Source organism: Podarcis raffonei, chromosome W (assembly GCF_027172205.1).
Source record: "Podarcis raffonei isolate rPodRaf1 chromosome W, rPodRaf1.pri, whole genome shotgun sequence".
NCBI classification, from domain to species: domain Eukaryota; kingdom Metazoa; phylum Chordata; class Lepidosauria; order Squamata; family Lacertidae; genus Podarcis; species Podarcis raffonei.
This window is the reverse complement of record NC_070620.1, coordinates 15,542,220-15,562,723: the sequence shown is the minus strand read 5'-3', so window position 1 is coordinate 15,562,723 and position 20,504 is coordinate 15,542,220.

Sequence of the window (20,504 nt, the reverse complement as noted above, 5' to 3'; positions counted from 1 at the left end):
ATGGGGTGCCCCCCTTGCACCCACAGGTGCCTGTAGGCAGTAATCCCTTACCCTCGCATTTTCACCCATCAGGCAGCCGGCACTTAAGACCCCTTTTGGACATTTACCCAAATAAGGAAGCAGCTTATAACCTTTGTGATGGGTTGCTCCCTGGGATTTTGGATCCTGGTGCCCTTAAGGCATCAATTTCTCAATTTCCCCCACTTAAAAAGTTACTTTCAGGCAAATTCAATCCTTGCTGGGACATTTTGAACTTTGCTTCTCATGTAGTGGCCCCCAAACGTCCTTTCTGCTCACGTCTGGCTAGGCTATCTGCGGGGCTTCAATCACAGGGTGTGCCTCCCCAAGTCAGTAAGATGGGACCTTCAGGTTTGGCTACTGTTTTTGGGAAAATACAATGGGATATCCCTTTGGCAGGACGCTTTAAGGCTACCCACAGATTTTCAGGTTCATTCGGACACAGCAGGATCCCTGGGCTTTGGTGTATTCTTCAAAGGCCGCTGGTGCGCCTAGGTGTGATGGCCTGGGAATCTGATTCAGAAGCTGAATCTGAGGAGTCCCAGTGTGCTGGTCCCGGGGGGAAGGTTACTGATACCGTAGTCAAAGTTCAGTCCTGAGTCACTAGCCTGGAAATAGTTCACAAGGTGCGAGGCGAGGTCCGAAGCAGGGAGCCGGGCGGGGACAGGAACACTCGAAGATCAGAAGCAGGAAGCTGGGCGGGGAACAGGAACACTGAAGGAACAGGACTGGATGCTGGCCGAAACAGCTCTTCAATGATGACGTTGTTCCTGCAACCTGGGACCGGGCTGACTGGCCTTTATCTTCTCTGAGGCCAGGGGCGGTCCCGGCCCCCAGGAGACCCGCCTCTCCTGGCCTTAAGGCGAGCACTCCTCCTGGGAGAAACCAGTTCCCTCCGCCTCTCTGCCCTTCGCCTCTGCAGTTCAGGAGAGACTGAAGGGTTACTGGGCCCAGGGGGAGACTCACCTGTAGGCACTGAGTCCTCAACCACCTCTGGAGCCAGAATGGATTCACCTGGTGCCTGCTCCTGAGGATCCGGCACAGGTGCAGGCTCCTCAGAATCAAGGCCCTGCCCCAGTTCAGCCGGCCCTGGGGGCGGGGACTCCTGTGCAGGCTGGGAATCCTCCGATTCACTCTCTGAATCGGATTCCCAGGCCATCACACCCAGCCTGCACAGGAGTCCCCGCCTCCAGGGCCGGCTGAGCTGGGGCAGGGGCTTGAATCTGAAGGGCCTGCACCTGTGCCGGATCCTCAGGAGCAGACACCAGATGCATCCACTCTGGCACCGGAGGTGATTGAGGACCCATTGCCTGCAGGTGCGCCTCTCCCAGCCCTGTCAGGGGAAGGTGAAGCTGCTCCTGGGTCCAGTAACCCTCCAGCCTCTCCTGAGCTGCAGAGGCTCAGGGCAGAGAGGCGGAGGGAACTGGGTTCTCTCAGGAGGAGTGCTCTCCTTAAGGCCAGGAGAGGCGGGTCACCTGTGGGCCGGGACCGCCCCTGGCCCCAGAGGAGATAAAGGCCAGTCAGCCCAGTCCCAGGTTGCGGGAGCAACATCATTGGAAACCTGTTTCTGTCAGCACCCAGACCTGTTCTTCCGGAGTTCCCGACCACGCCCAGCTTCTTGCTTTGGACCCCGCTTCGCCCTTGGTGGACAGTCTCCAGACCCTCAACCCAGGACTCTGGGTAACCCCCCCCCGGGTCCAGCACACTAGCAATGGCTCGCCGGCTGGCGTGGTAAGTCCATTACCTGTGATTTAATGTTCTTGGAATTTCCCCCATATTAGTAGTAGTTCACCTATGGACTGAGGAATTCAGAGGTCACCGTGCCTACTTTTAGACCGATATCCAGTCCGTAGTCAATGCCCTGGCTAGGCAGTCGTCACGTTCTGAAAGGGATTCATGTTTGCTTTGCTTATTCGTCTTGTGGTGCCTGCAGTTTAACATCCCAGAGCATCTATGGAGCCTTGGAAATGAGACGTGATGCAGGGAGTATTGGCTTCAGTTGCACCCTCTTCGCTCAGGTCCTACAAGAACATATTGTGCGCAATCATTCTTTTAGGATTGGAGCTGCCATAATGGCAGCCCACTGGGGTTTGCCAGCAGAAAGGATAAAGGACATGGGGCAGTGGCGGTCTGATGCTTTCAAGGGCTATATCCGTGACAGCTTGTAATCTGAGGCATGCCAATTCTAATCCGTCACTGTCATTTCTTACTTTCCAGAGGCAAAGAGCATTAAGATTTGGATTGTGGGATACATCATTGGGCTTGTGTGATTGCGGCTGGCAGTGGCCTGGGGTGCCAGCTGGGTTTGCCTGAGCACATCAGAGTTTCCTGGATATCGAGGCATGGAATGCGTTGGGATGAGATGCTGCCGATTGTGAAGGCCAGGGCTGCTGCACAGGGCCCTCCTAACTCCTTGGTTTTGCAGCTGGGAGAAAACAATTTACCTTGTTGGAAAGGTGTGGACTTGCTTTTGAACATCAGAAGGGACTTAGACGAATTTGCATTGGAGTTCCCAAAAGTGACTGTTATTTGGTCTCTACTCTTCGAGAGATGCGTTTGGTGTGACAGTTCTTGCCTATTGGTTGGTGACCCTTGCAGGACTCCCTGCAGGGCGGGCAGGAGTCAGATATAGTTGGATCAATTCCAATGCCTAAGCCAATACTGCTAACATCCAGCTACATGCTGACCTGCTCACCTAGAACCGGGGTGATGGTGGTAGTGTAATATTTGCAGCAAAACAGACCCATTTTAAGCACAGGAGCCTGCAATTTACAGGACAGTGAGTAATAATTGCTAGGTCAAGTGAGATTTGGGATCTTTTGAGGAGAATTAATCACAGGAGTGTTTTTTAAAAGGTATTTGTGTACCAGTTGTTGATTATCTTTCCCCCCTGCCGCTTCTATATATCATGGTTCTAAAACATGATTCCCTGAATTAACATTGTTTAATGAAAACAGTATTGTGTATGAAGAAGTTTGGAGGAAAAGTTCAAAATGGGGACAGGATGAAAATGAAAATGAAATGTTATTGGTGTGTCTGGTACATACAATGAAATGAGGCTTATGATTTAAATGCTTTTTGGAGGGAGGGGGAGAGAGAATTGTTCACTTTTTAAAGGTGAATTTCAACTAAAGCAAACCAAATATTTGGGGTAAGATGTTTTTTGAAACTACATTAAAATCCATGGACATCTCATATTTTGAAATAGGTCAACAATTGGGATTGTTCCATTCAGCTGTCACATTTTTACAAAAACATTTTCTAAAAGCAGTCTATAATATGAACCAAGAACAACATTAGCAGAGCCTGCTTATGCTAGCATGGCAGGAAACAAGCTATACCCATCATTTCTAATATTTCCCCAATGAGCATTATGAAATCACTTTCCCTTTTTGCCTGTGACTGATGTTGAGCTATAGCAAAAACTACTTTCCAGGCATATCATCCAGCAACTTTGTTTTGCTGGGATCATGTGCCTGCTTTTTGAGCCATAAATGTATTTATGATAGACATATGAATACATTTTCTTGTAGTGGGCTCAGACTGTGACCACACAGCTTGTTTTGCAATAAACTTTTAAAACTTTCCTCTGTTGCATGCAATTTATTACAACCTTGTTTATTTTTTTAAAAATATTATTATTATTTCATTTCTATACTGCTTTAAATTTTTAAGAAAAATCTCAAAGCGGTTTACAGCATATTAAACATCCATAAAACAATGCAGAATCAAACATTTCTGAAGAAAGTCAAATATAAAGTACACAGTCAAAGCAACACAATTAAGATGACACCAAAATGCCATCTCAAAGATTTCAAAATAAAACATTACAAAGGAGGTCAACCACAGAATACATATTTAACACAAACAAAATTAGCAAAAAACAAAAACTAAATCTTAAACATTTCAAAAGAAAACATTGATAAGTGAAGTCAAATATAAAATGCACATTTAAAACAGCATAATTAACAAGAAAATAAAATATTATAAGCATGACACAACTGTTTGGCAGGCAAAAAAAGATGGGGCAAAAGAATCCAATAATTAGGATTTGTTGTCAGGCATAGGGATGTCCCTCTGGTCTCCCCAGGGGCCTCTTTAGTAGAGCTGGTGAGTCTGGGCCCCGCCCCCTAGGCCAGGTGGAAACGGCCTTGCAGGGAGCTGCCTTCATGACTCACAGCTGTGTGATGTGATATATGCTGAAAAATATTTTAGTTTTGGGGATTTTTTAAAAAAAACCTTTATACCCAACAGGATGAATTTATTTTTTCTTGCCTGGTTTAAATAAATTTAAGGAAAACACTGACCATTTTGTTTCAAAGCTAATGGCAAATGTATTCCAAAGATTGTTCTGTTCTCTAGCTTACATGATGGTGCCAACGTACATATAGTTAACTTTTTAAAAATAGCAAATTATAAGTTTACTTTAGCTGTAGTTTTACTTTCTTGTTCTCTTTTAGATGCTCATTTTTCTGTGTTTGCATGTATATATGTGTGTCCTGGCCTCTTAACTTCTCTAAGGCTTTCTCTTTAAAACAAAATGTTATTAATGGGAGATCTTAATGGTGTGGTCATCCCAGATTTGGATAGATCTATAAGAAAAAGAGATACAAATGAGGGTAAACTACCCAGGTCATTTTTTGACCTGGTGGATACCACGGGACTAATAGATATATGGAGACTTAAAACCCCCACAATGAAACAACCCACCTTTTTCTCGAGTCCAAATCAAAGCTGGGGAAGATTAGACTACATCTGGAAATCAAAAGAATTAGTCCCGAGGTCATTTAAACAAGAAATCATGACACGGACTTTATCTGACCATAATCCGTTGTATTTGGAGGTGAGAGGAAAAGACCCTTCATCATTTAGATGGAGAATGAATGAAAGCCTCTTTAATCATCAGAAGATAATAGATAAAGCGAAAGAAACAATTACAGAATATTTTAACTGGAACCTAAATAAAGAAACACCCATAGAAATAGTATGGGATGCAAGCAAAGCCGTTATGAGAGGCTTTTTGATTCAAAAAAACAGTCATCAAAGAAGGGGGAGAGAAAATAAAAAAGAGGAAATCTTAGCACACCTCGTGGAGAATGAGAGATTGATAACAATTAAACCAAAAGTTGAAAAAATAAAACAAAATATAAAGATGTTGCAAACTCAGTTTTCCATGGTGGTGAATCAGGAAGTAGAGTGGAGAATTAAAATGATGAGACAAAATAATAATAATAATAATAATAATAATAATAATAATAATAATAATAATAAATGTTGTTTATATCCCGCCCTCCCCAGCCGAAGCCGGGCTCAGGGCGGCTAACAACAATAAAACAGTACAAAAGTACAACACAAACAACACTCTAAAATCATTCATTATAAAATTAAAAGAACTTCGAGTCTGCTAAGAAAATAGGAAAATATATGGCATGGCAATTAAAGGCAAGACAAAAACAAAATATAATATGTAAAATAAGAGAGGGAGAAAAGATAATAGAAGATCCCAAAGAGATAAGAAGGGCTTTCCAGAAACGCTATAAAGAGTTATACAAGAAAGAGAAAGAAGATGATCATAGAATAGAGGACTATTTGCAAAAACATCAATTACAACAAATTACAAAAGAAGAAAGAGAACAACTGAACCAGTTAATCACAGAAGAAGTCAGAAAGGCAATAAAGAAGATGAAGATTGGGAAATCTCCAGGTACAGACGGAATATCGGCTAAATATTATAAAATATTATGTGATCAAATAACACCAGTATTATGTGAGGTTATGAACAATATCTTGAAAAAAGGCAAAATCCCAAATACGTGGAAAGAAGCCTATATAACCCTAATCCCCAAAAAAGATACTGATGGCCTAGAGGTTAGAAATTACAGGCCCATTTCATTACTGAATAATGACTATAAATTATTTGCAGATGTTTTGGCAGAAAGACTGAAAAGGCTTCTAAACAAAGTAATCCATAAAGATCAAGCTGGTTTTTTACCGGGGAGACAGCTGAAAGATAATGTGAGAACGGTAGTAGATATTATCGAATATTTAGAAAACAGAATTGATAAACAAGCAGCGTTGATTTTCATTGACGCGGAGAAAGCATTTGATAATGTCTCCTGGCGATTTATGAAAAAGAACTTAAAAATAATGGGGATAGGAGAGGAATTTATGAAGGGTGTAGAAGCCATATATCACAATCAAACAGCCAAACTCATTATAAATAATAACGTTTCGGAGACTTTTGATATCTCAAAAGGGACGAGACAGGGGTGTCCTCTATCCCCCCTGTTGTTTATAACTGTACTAGAGGTACTCAACAAAACCATGAGAGAAAATCCAGAAATTAAAGGGATTAAGGTTGGACATAAAGAATTTAAAATAAAAGCGTTTGCGGATGATATAGTATTAACTTTGGAAGATCCAAAGAAAAGCTTAAAAGAGGCACTACAAAAAATAGAAGAATTTGGTAAAGTAGCGGGGTTTAAACTTAATAAGAACAAGACTAAAATGTTAGTGAAGAACATAAGCAAAGAAGAAACAGAAGAACTGCAACAAGAGACAGGAATCACAGCGGCTAAGAAAGTCAAATATCTGGGAATATGGTTGACAGCAAAAAATATAAATCTATATAAAGATAACTATGAGACCCCATGGAGAGAAATTAAGAAAGACTTGGATATTTGGAATAGACTGAGACTCTCTTTTTTAGGGAGAATATCAGTGATTAAAATGAATGTTTTACCTAGAATGCTATTCTTATTCCAAACAGTACCAATGATCAAAGGGTTGAAACAATGTAAAGAATGGCAGAAAATATTGGCAAGATTTGTCTGACAGGGAAAGAGACCAAGAATAAAAATGAAGATCTTAGTGGACAAAAAAGAAAGAGGCGGCTTTTCCTTGCCAGACATGAGTCTTTATTATGAAGCAGCTTGCTTAATATGGATAAGAGATTGGATAAAACTAGAGAATACGGACCTTCTAGATTTAGAAGGATTTGACAACAGGTATGGGTGGCACTCGTACCTGTGGTATGGTAAAGCAAAAGTCCACAGGGGTTTCTTAAATCATATAATTAGAGGACCTATATATGATGTTTGGGAAAGAAATAAAAATTTGTTAGAAAAGAAAAACCCCTAGTGGATCTCACCAACTGACGTATTAATTACAAAAAACCTAATATGGAGGGAGAGAGAGCTACTTATGAAGAGTTTGTTATGAAAACGGAGCAGGGGATTAAGTTAAAGGCGTATGAAGAAATAAATAACCTACTGACAGGGTGGTTACAACACCACCAAGTTAATGAGATACTAAAAGAGGATAAAAAAAGATTGGGATTTGAGGAAAGGAAATCAAAATTTCAAATCGATATTATAGAAGGTAACACCAAACTTTTGTCCAAAATGTATGACTTATTACTGGACTGGTTTACTAAAGATGAGGAGGTAAAAGAAGCCATGATTAAGTGGGCCATGGATTTTGGATATAATATAGAATTAGAAGCGTGGCGTGAATTATGGAATGTCAATATGAAATTTACGGAGTGTACGGCTTTACAGGAAAATATGTGGAAAATGATATATAGCTGGTACCTCACGCCGGTAAAATTGGCAAAGATGTAAAGAATAAAAAATAGGAAGTGTTGGAAGTGTGGTGAGGCAGAAGGAGATTTAGATCATATGTGGTGGGTTTGTGGGAAAGTGAAGGGTTTTGGGAATCAATATATAATGAGCTTTAAAAAATCTTTAAGTACACTTTTCTAAAAAAAACTGAAGCCTTTTTATTGGGATTGACAGGGAAGGAAATTAAAAAGAAGGATAAAAATCTTTTCCTGTACGCCACGACAGCAGCTAGAACTACGTTGGTCCAGAACTGGAAAACTGATACTATACCTACAATCATGGAATGGCAGACTAAAATGATGAATTACGCAGAATTGGCTAGATTGTCGGGAAAAATACAGGACCAAGATGAAAAGAAGTTTGCTGAAAATTGGAGTAAATATTTGGTATGTGTAAGAGAAAATTGTAAAACTTTAAAGACACTGGCAGGGTTGGAGTAACTCTAACAGCATAAGACAAAATAGTATTAGATAGAATATGCGATGTTATAACTATATGATACTTACCGAAGAGACGGAGGGAAGTCCGAAGCTTAAGGCTTAGGTGGATGGATAAATGTATAATGAGTGTATGTATTCTATGTGTATGTGTAATAATAAAAATCAATAAAACTGAATTTAAAATAATAATAATCTACTTTTTGTATAAATACATTCTTCAGTTGCCATGAACACTCCACGGACAAAAGTAGAAGCTTTGAGAAGAAATTCCAAGGCATGCTCTGGTTCATGGGGTCACGGAGAGTCAAGCACAAGTAAGAAGACTGAACGACAACAACAGCATTCTTCAGAAGAGTACCTTTGGAGTTTGCAGGAGGGAAGGGTAGACAAGCGTGGGAGGAAGAAATGACCCTGTTCCTTTTAAAGAAAAGTCTTCAGTAGGTTGTTTATAATATGTGCTTGTTCACTTCATATAAATATTCTACTTACACAGATCTGTAAATGGGACATGTCAGCACTGTGTCCTTAAATGCAAAAAAAAAAAGAATTTTTTCAAATGTTTCATAAGAAGTTGGTGAGTGGGTACAGAGTCTCTCTTCTTTGGTAAATAATGTAAATACATGTCCTTTAAAAAAAAGTGAGTATTATACAGGTATTTTGTGTCATTTAATAAAGATTAAACAGCTTTCTGTTGCTAAAAGGCTTCATTTTGCCATGTGGTGTGGAATGTGTTCCATGTACATTTGGGTGTATTAAATGTGTCATTTTCTCTTGACCTCTTCTAAATTTGTAAGAGTTCTCACAGCCAAAAAAATTGCAGCTGAACCAGCCCAAATATAGCACTAAATCAATTTGACTTTACATATCAGCTTCAGCTTCATGCACACCCTCCTGCCCTCTTTCCTTCCCTGCACTTCCTCCTTCACAGCAAACCATAGTTCCATCCAAGCTACCAAACTATGGTTTGTGTTTCTTTCCCACTGAACCAGAATGCAAACCACAGTTTGATTTTGGTTTGGAGGGAATGGGTCAACCATACTTTACCATTTTGGAAGTATAGTAGGCTTGCAACTTGCACACATTTAACTTGCACAATTACAGCTTTACAAGCTTCGTGGCCGGCCAGCACATAATCACACAAATGCACACACAAGGTGGAGAAGCTTTTGCTGTGCTGGGTTTTCCTGGTACAGAAAGAGCTTTTAAGCTCTCTGCCTTGTTTACTGGGCTTTGGGAAGGCCTTGAGAGATCTTGCAGGGCTGCCTGAAATCCTGCAAAGGCCCGCAGAGCCCATGTGAGACCTTCCCAGAACCTGGTAAACAAGGCAGAGTCAAGGCCCACTTGGTGTTCCAGAAAGGTAGGGGTGGTCACATAGGGGCTATTCTGGGGTAGTTCTTTTTTATATATATAAATGATTTTTATTGGTTTTACATATAACCACATTACGTAACATCGTACCCTCTTATTTTATCTCTTTGGCTCAACTGAGCCTAACGACTTCCCTCCCCATCTGATAGTTTACAAAATTAAACTTTACATCTTTACATTTCACTTTGTTTCCTATCCTTGTTATAGCATTACCTAAAATATTATATTACTCAACCTGAATAGGTAGCAATTTCATCTTACAAATCTTCAGATAACCCTGCTAATGATGTTGATTATGAGACTTCCGGCGAACCGCAGCCACAGGAAAGGAGCGCGAGGCTGCCCTCCGGGGGGGTCTCGAACAACGCGGGGGTCTAGAGGTGTCACAAAGGCTCCGTGGACCTCGAAACCCCAAGAGGATTATCTTGGGGGACAGGTACCTGGCGGTGCTGCCGGCACTGCCCTGTTTTTCGGACATTTTAAATCAAGTTTGAGAACATGATTGGAGCTGCAGCATGAAAGGGAAGCAACAGACCCCGTGTTGTGAAGCCTCAGGCTCTGAGTGAAAGCGGCAAGCCTCCAACAACAATTAAGAAGCTGGGCCATAACTAAAACAATAACAGACTGAATTTAAGTTAAAGAAACCAGCGGAACAAAGATACTATGATATGAAAGAAGAAGGAATTCGCTTTAGCGGTAAGAGTAATTGGCGTGTAACAGAAGACTGGGAGAGGAGAGGGAGTAAGACTGTAACTGCCGAGTGGGCGTTGCAGAGAGACCTCAGATACAAAGTGTAAAAATCTGAGGCAATGGACTGATTGAAAACAGTTGAATATTTGAAAAGCGGATAGAAACATTTCTGCTCTGCCCTGGTCGGAGCGCGCTATGCCAGTGACTAAAAGGGACTGTAACTTTTCACCCAGTCTAGGATATATAAGTAAGACTTTGTTCCGAATTATTGCATTTTGTATATACCTCCCCCCGCCTAATGTGTTCAAGCTGAAACTGTTTCTCTTTATTATTTGGAGTGCTTAATTGACTGAAAGCTGAGTTTGGGATGAGGTTTGGGAGGAGAAAGTGAACCGTAGGAAGAGAACCATTGTGTGCTCCATTTCCTGTTTTTCTCTTAAAGCGGCACACAGCTGTAATCATCTAGGAGAAGATAACCTTGGCGCCTTAAACATTTAATCTATCGCTACAGAAAACGGGGAGTAAACGGCTAAGTCGAAAGAAAAGAAAAGAAGACTTAAACACAGTACCTTGGCAAGACTTTACGTTTCCGCTAGATCCTGCTGCCTTCCCGTGGCAATCTCTCGGTTTAATTGTGACTCCCCCCCACACACACCTTTTCTGCTCCGGCTTCGAAACCCGCCTCGTACTTCATCCCTACTTCCTGGAAAGTATTGAGCTGGATGTGCCTCACCTCCTTTTCTCCACCCTGTGTCTTGATGTTCCCTACTTTATTTACTTTCTAGGACTTAAATCCCGAGAACTTTCTTCCCCCTTCATCTGCTTTTTGTGACTGTAAACGATCCATCTAACTGGTCCCCTAGTTGTGAGTGGAGAGAGACTTCATACTGAAGAACTAAAAGGGTGAATGCAAGTAAAGCGCCACTGTGTGGGGCCAGAAAGGAACTACATTGGGAAAACAAAGAAATTTCCTAAATTACAGTTGAGCGACCCCTAGGGGTGGGAAAAAACTTTTTCTTTCTTTTCTTCTTTTTTTTCTTTCTCATTTTCATTTTTTCTTTTTTTAGTTAATTAAGACAAATAGAAATACAAAATGAAAAAGGGGGCGGGAACGCCTGCTGAAAGGAGACCATCCAGACAAGAAAATGGGAAAGAGGGGAAGGAAATTAAGGACTATGATAATTTGATGGCTGCTTCCGGTCAGCGCCAGCGCTTAATGGCGGATTTCCCTCTGAGCTCCAGAGGGAGTCTGCTCTGTGGGTTCGGGTCCTGCCGTTACGGCGAAACGGGGACCCCCAAAAATCACAGGTGGCGAAGCCTGTGAACAAGGAGACTCGGCGGGCACCTATTGCGCCCCCCCAAACCTGCGAAGAGCCTTTTTAAAGGCTTCAGAGCAGCAGCGGGTGAGCGGCGCGGTGCTGAGAGTTACCCGGCCTGTGGAGTGAAGCCGCATCGCCATTAGCGGAGAGCGCTGATTTCTTCCGAAGAATTGGACTCAAGAAAAGTAACTACCCGTGAGTAGGATTAATGATTAAAGGACTAAATTGAAGCTAAATTTTTCAGGAAATTCGGTACCGAGACAGGAAAGGCATAAAGAGGAAGTCTGCCTTTCCGTTCTGCAGACAGATTAAAGCAAAGAGACTGTTAAGCTGTAACTGTCAGAGAATCTACTTTTGGACAACAACAAATCCACCGTTAAAAAATAGCCCTCCTCCTGTAGGCAGGAGTGGAGGGGAGGAAATTGTATTTTATATGCCTGCATGAAAGAAGGGAATTGGAATTTTACTGCTGTTTTAACACCCTGGGGACGGACTGCCTTGACAGGGAAGCCGGCTGTAGGCTGTCTGCACGTTAAGGTAAAGAAGTAACTGTAGGAATCAAGCCTTGTCAGAGGAATTGGCCACTCTCCAAGCACCCGGCTTGAGTTCCTTGTTGACCTCCCCATCTGCGACTCCCGGCAAGATCAGGCGAGATCTCAATCGGCGATCCTCCTCCAACGTGAGAAGAACACACCACTCCTCCCCTGCCATCCCCAGGGAGGGGAGAGAGACAGACAGAAATGTATTTACATGCCTTTATTTCCGTCTTTCCAGCAGTACAGAGAAACGTGTCTGCACTCTCTTAACACCAACAGCAGAGAGAGAATAACTCCTCCCCTGTACTTCCAGTACAGATCATATGACACTCTGAGCTAACATCCGGTGCTCAGTGGTGTGAATAGACTGTTCCTTTGTTCCCACGGAACAGTCCCAAACATCAACATCCTGTTTGGCTTTCCAGCCACCTGGAGCTCGCTGCTGCATTGCTCCTTTTTCGTAACATCCTCCCCCAAAAGAATCAATGCGTGTTGCGGCAAGCAAAGCGTGATCCAGAGAAGAAAACAAACAGTTGTTATACACATAACACTCCCCTGTTGTTACAGTTCCACCCTTGGAACTCCTCGCCACTGGTTTCCCCAGTGTACCTCTCTGGTTTTCTAGCTTCCAAGGAATGAGTGCATCTGCATTACCTTGGCCAGCAACTCTCTGTTGTGTCTTTGTCTCTAACTTAGACACAGCTCCAACCTGTCCTCAGTTGTGTACAACAGCAACACATGCAACAGCTAAGTTAGCAAACTCTTTTGAGTACCTCTTGGGTGGTACACCCTTTGTAACTCTCTCAGACCTTCGTATGAGGTGCTGATTCTCTCTGCTCCCTGGTTCAGTCTCAGGACTCTTTGGAGAACCAGTTCCAATGGTAAACAGTGGTTCATCCTCCACCTGTGAAGGCCTATCTATTGTGTGAGATTTCCTCTCAATGACTGTGACAACTGAGCTCTTCGAGCTATCACTGTCATCACTCTCAGTACCACTGTAATCTGTAAAATCATCATCATCATCTGAATTGTTCTCTGTGGGAAATGTGTGTACTATCACTCTCTCCTGTTCAGGAGCACTCTCTAGAAATTTTGTGAGAATCACCTGACCAGATTCAGACAAAATTACTCTGTAGAGACCCTTTTCATATCCCACAAAAAATGCCTCTGGCATTCTTTACTCCACCTGGAGCTTCTGTCCTCACATGAGACCCAAAAACCTTGAAATGGGCAACAGAAGGTTTTCTGTGGAACAGTTTCTCAAAAGGAGAACTTCCCAACTCTTTTGAAACCTTTCTCAACCACGTATAACAATATGACATTAGCGACTCCGCCCAGTACTCATGTGGCAGATGTGAACTAAGCAATTGCGCATTCATCCCCTTTTGCAATTCTTTGTTCACCCGTACACAGACACCCCTGTTCCACGCTTCCGCTGAAACAGCAACTTTGTGTCTTATCCCTTTCTTCTGCAGGAACTCCTGAAAATCCTGTAAAAGAAAAATTTGCTTCTCATCTGTGAAAAGACAATCAATGTTAGCATCATGCATATTTTTAACCTTGTCACAAAACTCCTGAAACCTTTCCAAGGCTTGTTGTGGTTTCTCTAACACATAAATCCAGACAAAATTAGAGAAATGATCCACACACACAAGATAAAATCTTGCATTGCCTCTAGATGGTTCTAGAGGACCAATCACATCAACATACACCCGCTGAAATGCTCTGTCGACCCCGGTCACCTTCTTGGCGTCCATTTTGGTCGCACCTGCGAGAGAAATCAAGTTAGACTCAGATGAATTACATTCCATGTAATCACTTTGTTCATAAGTCAACAAATACAGTCCATCTTTCTCTCTGGCAGAAAGATACAACTCTCCATCTTTGAAGATCTTGCAGCTCTCAGCATCATAGGACAGTTTCAGTCCTTTCTTTGCAATCTGCGATACACTCAGCAGATTGAACTTCAATTCAGGAACCAAGTAAACATTGTTTATAGTCGAGTTCAGACTCTCAAGATACACAGTCCCTATCCCGGTCGCTTCCAGCTCCTGACCGTTGGCCTGTTTCACAGCGAAGCTTTGCTTCTTAAACGTTGAAAAGAGTCCTCTGTGTGGGGACATATGAAAAGTACGCCCCGTGTCGATTACAAACGAGTTCTCAACATCTGGCGTGGTTCCTTTCGACATCAAAGCCTTCGCAGGTTTCACCATAGACTTGGTATGACTTTTGCCTGATGCCTCAGGCTTTGCTGAGCGGCCCTTAGCTCCTTTTGGCTGGCGTGGCTTCTTGTAGTTCCGCTGAAGATGCCCAGCCTGTCCACAATTGTAACATCGGACAACGTACAAAGCTACAGCATTCTCTCCAGTAGCAACATTGGTGGGGGAATTAGAACTCCGTTCCTCCCTCCCCCTGTCCTTTACTTCCAGTGCAGCAAGCCGGTCGTGTTCATTTAGAACAACGGCACACACCCTCTCCGCGGTCAAATCTTGAGCCGGAAGGGAACCAAGCTGACTGGCAACGGTTTTGTAAGTCCGATTTAGGCTGTTTATCATCATGAAGCAGAACACTTCCTCCTGTAGACGGAAATTGCGTTCCACCATCTGTTGGCGCAGATATTTCATCTCCGTCAGGTGCGCTTGAACATCTCCATCAGGCGCAAGCCTCAGATTGGTCAGCTTCTCAAAATACAGCAACGCTGAAGAACCAGCATCCCTCTGATGTGTTCTACGCAGCGTCTCCCAAATCTCTCGCGCATACTCTAAATTCTGAATATGCACCAATTGGCAATCTGAGACACACAGAATTATAGCCGTCCTGGCCTTTAGATTCTGTGATTCCCAACGTCGCGTTGGAACTGCAGGGATCGGGTTCTCAATCACCTCAAAGACCCTCTGATTCTGCAGCAGGGCCTTCATCTTTACAGACCAAGATGAATAATTTTCATTTGTCAGGGGAGGTGGGTAAGGTAAACCTCCCCCCTTCTTGGCATCCATCCTTGAATCCAAGTCTCTGCTCTCACTCTCGAGCCTGTAAAATCCAAAAGTCTTTTCTGGGCTGTTTACTGCCTTCTCTGGCAGGCAAACTGCAAGCTGTCTCAAAGTCCTTGCACAGCATACCAAGATAGCCAAAACAACTTTGACTTCCCAGGCTCTCACTGAGCCAGCCCCATTTGTCAGTAACTTTCCAAGCCTACTGACGGTCGTTGCCTAGCAACTGTGCATACCTTTCTTCGAACAGGAAATCTTATAAACCACAAGTATTCCTGGTATGCAAGCCTTTGCTTTCAGAGCTGTTTTTCCAAATGCAGCTCCCGTGAACCAGAAAATGAATCAATCTGCGTTCACACTTTTAGCCCGAAATTCAGCATACGTTTGGGGCTCCGTTGCCTGGAAAACACCCCCTCTCGGTGTCCAACCGTCTGTTCAGCTTCTGGCTGCACGCAGACGTTATCTTATCTTCTTTGGTGCAGAGGATGACTAACGATCCATCAACCTCTCATGCTGATTCCCATGGATCTTGAGAACCATCGGCTTCTGCTACCAGATGTAGGAATCAAGCCTTGTCAGAGGAATTGGCCACTCTCCAAGCACCTGGCTTGAGTTCCTTGTTGACCTCCCCGTCTGCGACTCCCGGCAAGATCAGGCGAGATCTCAATCGGCGATCCTCCTCTAACGTGAGAAGAACACACCACTCCTCCCCTGCCATCCCCAGGGAGGGGAGAGAGACAGACAGAAATGTATTTACATGCCTTTATTTCTGTCTTTCCAGCAGTACAGAGAAACGTGTCTGCACTCTCTTAACACCAACAGCAGAGAGAGAATAACTCCTCCCCTGTACTTCCAGTACAGATCATATGACACTCTGAGCTAACATCCGGTGCTCAGTGGTGTGAATAGACTGTTCCTTTGTTCCCACGGAACAGTCCCAAACATCAACATCCTGTTTGGCTTTCCAGCCACCTGGAGCTCGCTGCTGCATTGCTCCTTTTTCGTAACAGTAACTTTTGAGCAAACTTTTGAACCAACTCTTTGAAAGGATACAGTGTCCCTGGATTATATATGGACTGTGTTGCACTTAAATAAGTTGGAGGAAAATTGATACTGTGGACTTTTAGGAGACATGGGGGATTTTTAAAGAATACTTTGTTTTAAAAATTGTAAAGTGAAGTTAGAGACTTCTCCCCCTAGAGGAGACTTGATTGTAACAATAACAACTGAACTACTAGTTGCTGAGCCACTGGAAAATTCCTATTCTAAACAATCTTATAAGTGCGTGACTGACCTTGGCTTGGCATGAGAGTGTTATGGCAGATGATAAAGGGAAAGTAGAGCTACAGGAAAAAAGTCTAAGATCTGGTAGACAATACAAAATTGATATTCCACAACAAAGAAGGGCCTCATCATCCGGAGGCACAGGAGCAACTGCTGCCTCACAAACAAAATCAAGAATTATGTCATCGGAAGACGCTCTGGCTAAGGCACTTGGAAAAATTAATGAATCTTTGGAACATTTAACGAAGCAAGGGGCAGAGACAAGTAAACAAGTTGCTGAAACTAACAAGCAAATTGCAGAAACCAATAAGAAAGTAGCTGAGGTCTCAGCAAAAATTGATTTAAATACCACAAGTATAAATGAACTTGGAAAGAAGGTGAATTCTAATACAGAGACTATCGAAAAATTATTAGAGGAATCGGCTACAACTCGAAAGATTGCAGAGGAGGCCAAGGAAATTGCGACTGCTACACAGGAAAAAATTCCACCGGTCTTTAAAAAACTGGAGGATCATGAATTGACACTGTCCATGATTGATTTGCAAAGAAAAGAGAGAAATTTGAGAATCAGAGCAGTACCGGAAAGTGAAAAGGACAATTTGGCGGACTTTCTTATAAAAGAATTCGCAGACTTTTGGCAACAGGGCATTGAGAAGGAAAAATTCAAGATAGTAAGTGCATTTAGACTTGGTACAAGACAAAGAAGGAATAAGGCAAGAGATTGCTTGATAACTTTAAGATCAAAAGAAGAAAGAGATAAAATTCTGAATTTGCACTACCAAAAAACACTGCAAATTGAAGATTCGTACGTGGAGATCTTTAAAGATATACCGAAGTACATTTTGGACGTAAGAACCTACTATAGAGATCTGGTTGTTTTATTGAAAAGAAACAGCATATTTTTCAGGTGGGAATTCCCTCAAGGCCTATCCTTCAAATATAAAGGAAGGAAAATAAGAATAAGGACAGTGAGTGACAAAGACAAATTTTTGAGAGACCACGAAGAGGACCTTCAGAAAGAGGCGGAATCTGGACAAGAACCAATCTCATCAAGAGAAGGAATACTGGACATAGCAAATTTATCATTTGGACTGCATCCACCGACTGAAGAAGAACAATTACTTGGAGCAGTAGGAGGAAAAAGCAAATAATCCCATCATGGCTCTGCAACTTCTAAGTTGGAACTGTAATGGTCTGAACATACCCCGGAAGAGAAAAAGCGTTTTTCATATATTAAAGAACAATTGGACTTGATTTGCTTACAAGAGACACATGTGATGAGGTCACATAGGAAAATACTTATTAACAAAAGATTGGGACAAGAATTTATTTCATCTGACAGAGTTAAAAAAAGAGGAGTGGTGATATATGCAAAGGAAAGATTGTTGCCGAAATTAAACTTTAAAGATGACTGTGATGGGATGATGAGCTGCTTGTGCGTGAAATTCCTAGTCCCTCAGAGTTTGGCTAAGTCCACAAACCTCTGTCTGTAACGGAGCTCCTTAAGCATGGCTCCGTCAGTCGCTTGTAGAATCCGACAGTGGGCGTTTACGGAACTTCTTCCAGCATAAAAGTTCCTTAACGGAAACGCGTCTTCTGGACTCTCGGCGCGACAGTTTCCGGCGAGGAGTGGGTGTCCCTATAGGAGGTCCTGAAACCTCCCCACTGTTTTCACTGGAAGTATCTCTGAGCCCTCCCTCCGACTCACTTTCCCTTGGAGCTCCTCCTCTCCCCCTGCTGGTTCCCTCCTCAGCTGATAAGTCTCTCTCAGCCTCTGTGAGCCCTTTCACCTCCTGTTTTTCCGATGGCAGTTCCCTGACATCCACCTCCCCTCCAGGGCCCCCTTCACCACCTCCCCTCCCCTCCTCTGCGGGCGGCGAGGGAGCAAAACCCCTGAAAGAACCTCCCTCATCTTCCGAAGTCTCGAACACTTCCCTCCACCGGTTGCTGTTTCTGGTTTCTAAGTACTCCTCCTCATCGGAGTCTATTCCTTCTTCCAACTCCGATTCCCTGAATCCTTCCAGTTCCTCCTCCTCGTCGGTGGTGCCAAAGTACTCCCTCCGGAACCTCGCTACTGACTGAGGTTTCCTGGGGAACCTTTGGTGGAACGTTTCGATCAAGATCTCGTCATTGACCTCCTCTGCCGTCACCCAGGCGTTTTCCGACTTCGGTTCCCCTTCCCACGCTACCAAATACTCCACCTGATTACCTTTCCACCTGGAGTCGATGATTTCCGCCACATGGTTGCTGCTTTCCCTCTCTTCTAAGACTGGCCCCCGTGTGGAGACCCCTTCACCTTCCCCCCTATACGGTGACAGTAATGACCTGTGGAATACTGGGTGCAGTTTCATGTGGTTCGGTAACCGGAGTCTGAAAGCCACCGGGTTGACCTGTTGAATGACCTCAAATGGTCCCAATCTTTTGGGTCTCAATTTCTTGCAACCCCCCTTGAACGGCAACCCTTGGGTTGACAGCCACACCTGACTCCCCACCCTAATGGTTTCACCTTCCCTTCTGCTCTTGTCTGCCTGCCTCTTATATTCTTCTTTGGCCCTTTCTAAGTTGAGTTGGAGTTGACGATGGATCGCTTCCATTTCTTCTACAAAATGTTTGGCGGCCGGGACACTCCATCTCTCCCCTCCTCCCCCTGGAAACGCCCTGGGGTGGCACCCATAATTAGCCAAAAAGGGGCTCATCCCGGTGGACACATTCTCCGCATTATTGTAGGCAAATTCCGCTAGCGCCAACTTTTCGACCCAATCGTTCTCTCTGTCATTGACATAACACCTCAGGTATTGTTGGAGGATACCGTTTGCTCTCTCCGCCTGCCCGTTGGTTTCAGGGTGCCTGGCAGTCGAAAAATTGACCTCTACGTGCAGTAAGCTCATAAGCTTCCTCCAGAACCTGGACGTGAACTGTTTGCCTCTGTCTGAGACCACCCTCAAGGGGGCGTCATGCAGCCTAAAAATATGTTCTACAAACAATTTCGCTGTCTCTTCCGCCGTGACTGCATGTGAGCAAGCTACAAAGTGGCCTATCTTAGTTAACAGGTCTACTACGACCAGGATGGCGGTTTTCCCCTTGGATTTCGGCAGATCAGTCATAAAATCTATCGATACCGCCTCCCACGGTCGTTCTGGTGTGGGTAACGGTTCTAATAACCCCGCTGGCGCCCGCCTTTCTCCTTTGGCTCTCTGGCATTGGTCACACCCTCTTACATACTCCCGTACATCTTCCCTCACCTTGGGCCACCAAAATTCCCTGGTAACTAACCACATGGTCTTGTGTTGCCCAAAATGCCCCGCTGTGGGGCTGTCATGCAGCTGTTTGAGTACTCTCCCTCTCAATTCCCCTTCGGGTATATATAGTGCCCCTTTGTAATACAATGCCCCGTTTCTTTCTTCAAAACCTCCGGGGTTTTCTCCCTCTCTCCTTAAACATCTGAGCTTATTCTGGGCGTATTCATCATTCTCCGTTCCCTCTACCAGTTCCCTTTGCCCCACCAAGGCCGCCCCACACACCCAGCGGTCCTCTGGGATGATATGTCTCTCTTCGGGTGCTCCCTCCCCCTCCAAATATTCAGGTTTGCGTGAGAGAGCGTCCGCCCTGACGTTTTCTGGACCTGGCACATAGCAGATTTCAAAATGGAATTTGGAGAACTCCTGGGCCCACCTCACTTGTCGTTGGTTGAGCACTCGTGCCGTTCTCCAATACTCTAAATTCTTGTGGTCCGTGCACACTTGCACCTTATGTTGTGCACCAATTAGTAAGTGTCTCCATCTCCGGAACGCTTCGTGAATGGCGAGTAGTTCTCGGTCATATACCGTGTAGTTCCTCTCGGATTTGTTTAACTTACGCGAGAAGAAGGCACACGGTCTCCACTCCGACTTATTCTTCCCCGGCTGAAGAAGCACCGCCCCCACCGCCCGGTCTGATGCATCAGTTTCCACTCTCATTGGTTTTTGTAAATCCACATGCAGGAGCTGTTTTTCCGAAGCGAATGCCCTTTTCAATTCCTCAAATGCTTCCTCCGCCTCCGCCGTCCAAACAAATTTCTTCTTGCTGCTGAGACAGTCCGTGATGGGAGCCGTTAAGTGGGCAAAGTTCTTGATGAACTTACGGTAAAAGTTCCCAAACCCTAAGAATCTTTGCACATCCTTTTTCGTTTTCGGTGTCTTCCATTCCAGCACCACCTGGACCTTGCCTGGATCCATGGCTAATCCCTTGTCTGACAAGC